We start from the raw sequence: 6,496 nt of genomic DNA on the forward strand, positions 1-6,496 counted from the left end.
TCAGAAGACACAGTGAGGTGTGTGTGAGTGTGTGTTCTAGCCGATGGGTGCTGGTCATGCGATCCATGCTGCTGTCTAATTATCCAGATTTGATGGATGGCTTTGATTAAATCATATGAAGGCTGACACAGTTGCTGGCTCCCTCTACACACACCCCTCTTCCTCTGTCACACACAGCTACACACACACATGCACAAAAACACACACACATTGTTAGAGTCCCTATAGTTCAAACTCTCTTTTTTTCCTTCACTATGATATGAGACTTCAGTAGTTCAGAACAGATGAGTCCTGCTTTCAACATTGATAAAGGATGTTCATAAATCATGCGAAAGAGAGAGAGAGAGAGACTGTGAGAGAATTAAAGAGAGGGGAGGAGAGAGAGAGAGTGAGTGAGTGAGTGAGTGAGTGAGTGAGTGAGTGAGTGAGTGAGTGAGTGAGTGAGTGAGTGAGTGAGTGAGTGAGTGACATCAATAGAATTGAAGACAAAGAACAGATAATATGAGATAGAGATGCAGACAGACATTAACTAAACTGCCTTTCACACATGCACTGCACTCCTGGAATTTTCTGACATTGCCCAGATGGGTTAAAGATGTTCACTCCAAATTCATCTGGATTTTTTTTTGTGTTTTTACAAAAGTCAGTGTGGAGTAAATTTGTGAACACAGCAGGTCAAAGTTGGAAGGGTGATGACATTTTAGTCTCAGTTATCAGTATAATGCATTGGTAGTATAAAACTACAGATGACACAACAGTTCCCCTGAGTGAAGCCAAGACTTTTAGTGCTCCCCCTGGAGACCGGCTGCAGTATAGCTCATAAAGCCTGCCTCCTTCATTACAACAGATGGAACATGGGTCGAACAAGGGCGATCACAAGTCAAGTTATTTTCTGTACTTTTTCTTCCTGCAGTTTCTCATAACAGGGGCCAAGCTGAGCCGGCGACACAAAACTCATACAACCCCACTTTATTTTATTTTATTTTATTTTATTTTTGCCTTTTTGCCTTTATTTGATAGGACAGCTGAAGAGAGGCAGGAAATGTGGGGAGTAGAGAGCGGGGGAGGACATGCAGGAAATGGTGAACCGGCCGGGAATCGAGGACTGTAGCCTCTGTACGTGGGGCGCTTAGACCGCTAGGTCACCAGTGCCCCGACAACCCCACTTCAAAAAAAACCTGAAAGATCCCTTTAATGTTTTATATTGATTTTAATGTTTTTTTAATTATTATTTTATGTATTTTCACTACTTCTTTTTTATTGTGTTTATTCAGTTTTATTTATATTTTTTGTGCATTTATTTTATATTCAGTGTTTATCCTTACCCTTTTTATGTATTTATTTTAACTATTTATATTCTCATTGTTATTTTGAAGCTTTAACTTATTTTAATTTTATATATTGTATTGTTGTTGGTGTGCATTGGTGTCAACTTCAAAATCAATTTTAGTTTCTTAATATGTAGCATATTGCCATTATTTTATTTCCTTTTTCTTGTTTCCAATCACTGTAAAGGACTTTAAAATTGCATTTAAGTTGCATGAAAGGTGTTAAGTAAATTAAGCTTAATTGACAATTAACCTTTCATAGCCATGAGTTTCTGCTTCAAATGAACACTGAACTCTGATGTGGACTGTGCCAAACTGAGGGATCTCTGCACTTTTAATGGTCAATCAAACGTGTGTCTTGTTTAATGGAAAGAGTGTGACATCAGCTCAGAAAGTAATGAACTAATTCAATTAGTCGACAGATACTCTCTGGACATTTTTTCTTAATAACTTGAATATTTACCAAGGTGCTGGTTTAGCTCTGGGGTTAAACTGCATACCCTATGTAAAAAAATGACTTGAAGTAGATGACCTGGGTTTCATGCACGTCCTTTTCTCTCTCTGTCCCCATTGTGCTACTATCTTCTATCTCTTATGAAAGGCATGAATACCCAAAAATGAACTTAAACAATGTTAATAAGTTGAATTTGAATCTATATGTGTTATTTTCCTATCTCTATTTTTGGTGGCTAACTGAGTGCAAACTGTTTCACTGTATGTATGAACTTGACATCAACACAGTCAGGTTTTAAAACAGCTATAGAAGCCCTCTAGTACAAAAAGTGGACACATTTATTACATGCTTTTTGGTTATCTCTTCTCTATTGTGCCTATTTTCCTGTCTATAACACAAAGCATGAGTTGCAGCCTCTGACAGAGACAGATGGCTCTCTTTATGTGCAGCTGGAAGAAAAAGCAGGACAGTAAATAATGTATTTTGATCTGAATCCTGTAAAGTGTATTTCATACTGGTGACTACAGTATAAAATGATCATCAACTGATATTATCCTGAGTTGTGGAGAGAGGGCTTGGCATACAGGAGTGCTACAGAGAAAATGATTCTCAGCCTAATTCTCTTATCTGCTGCTGATAAGCTGCACTGCAGATAATCAAGAAACACAATTGATAACCTGTTTCTCCAGCAGGCTGGGTTCTGCCAGTGTCCTCACAGCTACACAAAGCAAACTGCACAAACCCTAATGTGCCTCCTAATGAGATGCCGTCCTTCAGTGCGACTAAAAGCTGCCGTTTGAAGTTTTACTCTCCAAGAAAAGCATATGCTGACAGCAAGCAGACTGGGCCAAGAGCCATAAAGCCATATGCACATGCAAATATGTAAGTACACATACACACATGCATTAAATAATGTAAGCACACCCACACACAGACACTCACTCAGAGGTGGAACTGGAGCACAAGGGAAATGGAGGTGAGTGACTCATCCCTGCAAAATGCACCTCACATGACTCCAGTTAAAAGCCTTTTATGGAGTTCCCTGTGCTGTAAAATTATCCTAAATCCCACACAATGCAATAAACCCCTGCTACAAATGATAACATTAATCATCAACAATGCTGTACAATACCATTTTTAAAGTGTTGTCTTGTAGAAATGTGTTTCTCCACCTGTTCAAAACGAGTATAAAATGTTATTATTGTCTGTCCGTTTAGCCAACTAGCAATTACGCAGTGTAATTGCGGAGCAGCTCAGATAAAGGGGTTTGCATGCCACTTTGCAGAGCTTTTTCTGGCTCTAAGATCAGGACTTAATACCTGCGGGATCCATTACCTGGCAGACTGGGACTGGCACCTATTTGGTTGGATCCAGCACCTCCTTTGATGATAAAGGGGAAATGCAGAGATGTCCATTGTGCTGGATCAGAGCAGATTGACATCATGTAACTTAGAGAGGGGGGGGGGAGAGATGCCTAACATGAACATCTTATTCTATGTGCTTCTCTTATGTTGATTTTGATTGATTATTGTGAATAATTCAATGTGCTCCAGGCACTGTGGATTTTTGATGTGTACCGTGACATTTTTTTGCTGGGACAGCACTCTTTCTGTGCTCTGGGACCTCAAGATTTACTGATTAAGCCCCTGTGTACGATATACTTCAAACAATGGCAACTGATTTTAAAACCAGCTATGTTACCTGCAGTTACTGAAACATGCAAAATCTGTACACAGTGCATCAATACATCTTGAGAGTGAGACTGAAAATCAACATCAAGTTAAAGCTTGGATAGGGAGCCAATAAATTGTAGCGGCTAGCTACATACTAGTGTCAAGCATAGTTTCCTTTAAACTTTTGAAGTAAAGCTACCAAGCGAACCAGTCACAGCTGTTATGGTCTGTAGCTTCATTTCTCTAAAAGTTCCATGTCCTACAATAACCTGGACCTCAGGAGCAGCCTGAGATGTTAAAAATAATGCCAGAGTACAAAAATGGTTGAGATTAACTCAAAAAGCCACTGAGCCCCATGTTTACAGCCTGGCACAAATATAACGATTAAGGTCTCTTAGGCTCCTTCTCTATTCATGAAAACTGTATGGGAGTTTGATGTTTCAATATAACTTGCTCTTCTGAAGAAGATTTAGCCTTAAAATTACAGGGCGTTGTGGCTTTGAGTAACAGGTGGATCTTGCTGGCTGTCTACAGGACATCAACGCAGCCAATTCAGTCACTGCAAATAACCTATCTGCAGTGTTTACCTTATTGCTAAGATTTTTTCCATCCAAAAATGGGCAACAAAAATTGATTTATCTTTTTGGTCATAACATAACTTGTCATCCAAGAAGTCAAATGCCCAAGCTTTTTCAGTCAATGCAAAAACATCAATACAATAAGATTTGAATCACACTAAGTGGTAGGTATACCATGCTTGCCACACCTGGCTGTATAGGTGTCCGGAGTGTTGTAAGCTTTTTACAAGAGAGATGAACATCATTGGTAGAAACAAGAAGATCATCTAAATAGCACTGTACTTTCCAGCGACCTGCTGATCTCTCACCAGAGGGGTGAAAATGACCAGTCCGTTTCCTACCATAGACAGTATAAATAATGAACATAGCCACCTTGAACTAATCCATCTGCTTCTGGATGCCACATGCTCGGCAATTGGCTATAATTCCAGTGTGAGAGTATAAATCAGGTTTAAGACAGCATCCATCACCACCAGTTGAAGAAGCTTCTTTTATAAAAATGCTTTTCATTACTCCAGGGTTTAACAGACAGATAAAGATAATGAACACAACAGAGCTCTGCGCCTACTCTGCAATCCCATTTAGTCACTCCATTTCAGTTTTAAGTTTAATTTGCCACCTGCCCATTTAATTTTGTACTTGACTCTTTTGCTGAGTTTGTGGTTTCTCTTCAGTAGGAGCACTCAACTTCTGACACAAGTTAAGTGTTTCATATAAGATTTATATCATGTCTTCAGGATACACACTTTGAAGTGACTGGTGGGTCTCAATAAATGACTGTGCACGTTTGTGTCAATGTTACTTTTTCTCTTGTTCTATGAAAGATAGGAAGCCTCAGGGCTCCACTTTGGCTGCTGATCCAACTCTGGCCTTAATCGGAGAGCTTCAGGACTGTATCAACATGGATAAATAAAACCAAATATGTAATTTGGCAAAATAGACGGGAAATGGATGAATGGATGGATGGAAGACAGTTAATTTGGTTTAAGCCAGTTATCAGTGGCACACTGTTGATTACCAGACCTCTGATTAGGCTGAAGTTACCTGCAGCTACACATTTCATATTCGCCAGTGGGTACAAATTTGAGATGTCCAAGTGAAGATAGCTGCAGGTTTTCAGGTGACCTTTTATAATTCTCTCTGTTTGCGATGTTCCATCACAGTGTTGAGAAAAAATATTGAATAATCAGGCAATTAAACCACGACAGCATGGCTCACTGTGTACAGTTTGTTATAGCCTTGCCAAAAATAGTCATTTTCACTACAGGCAGTTTGACTCATGATAGTAGCAGAAGAACAGGTGTTGTAAAAAAGTTAATGATGGCTGTGTTTATTCCAACTATGTTCTGGCAGTATAACAGTGGAAAACCTGAGACTGAAACTGCTAAATATTATTATTCCTCCATTTTTTATGTTATTATTTACACCTCTTCTTTCTGCTTCTATGATAAATCAACATGCACTTAGAATAAAGATGTCCTGACTGATCACCTATATTAGAACAACGATATATAAAGGGGAGGCTGTGGCTCAGTGGTTAGAGTCGGTCGTCTTTCAATCGGAAGGTTGGCGGTTCAATCTCAGCTCCAACAGCCAAATGCCGAAGTGTCCTTGGGCAAGATACTGAATGAGATTAGCACTAGTAAGTGAATGGGTGAATGCGTAGTAGTGTAAAAGTGGCTATATTAGCAAGACTAGAAAAGTGCTATATTAGTACAAGTCCATTTATCTATAATGTAAACCTTTTCTGGGATGGATATACAGCATGTCTGTTTGACCAAAGGATAAGATGACTTGTTCTGAACATAGGAGGTGTTACTGGCCCTCTGAGGTGTTGGTATTTGTTATGAGCCAACACTCACTGTAGTCTTATCAGCAGGAAAAGTGAAAACTACGCAAGAAGTGTCAATAAAAAAAGTCTCTACCATGGGAGCAATTGGTTATTATTCCAGTCGTGCCTTCTTCTTTGTTTACAGTAGCTGCTTGAGAAGTGAGAATTGAAGTCTATGAGGGCATTGATAGCTACAATTACATGCAGATATCTGTTTAAGGAGATTAACTGGAGCTAAGTCATCTCAGATGACCACAGATGCGATCCATGATTTCATTATGTTGGCAAATTGTATAATCTCCATCTGAACTGTTGTCCTACATACAGCCAAAACACACTGAGATGCTAATGGACAGGCGCCTACTACTCAGACTAAAAGTGGAAACTAGATCACTTCAGAGTGGTGTCATTTGCCAACAGGTTCTATAAATAACGGTTCAAACAGTTCTCATCATATCTATGTTGAATTATTCCTTCTACTTAGGTACTATTTTTATGTGTTGTACTCGACCACTATTAAAAGGGATTATGATACATTTAATCCTGTTTTTTCATGAAATAACTGTACGCACTGCAACTTGTCAGTTATAAACTGTATCAAAATTGAAATGCTCACTTTGAAATAAAAAGAA

Source organism: Notolabrus celidotus, chromosome 16 (assembly GCF_009762535.1).
Source record: "Notolabrus celidotus isolate fNotCel1 chromosome 16, fNotCel1.pri, whole genome shotgun sequence".
In the NCBI taxonomy this organism is placed as follows: domain Eukaryota; kingdom Metazoa; phylum Chordata; class Actinopteri; order Labriformes; family Labridae; genus Notolabrus; species Notolabrus celidotus.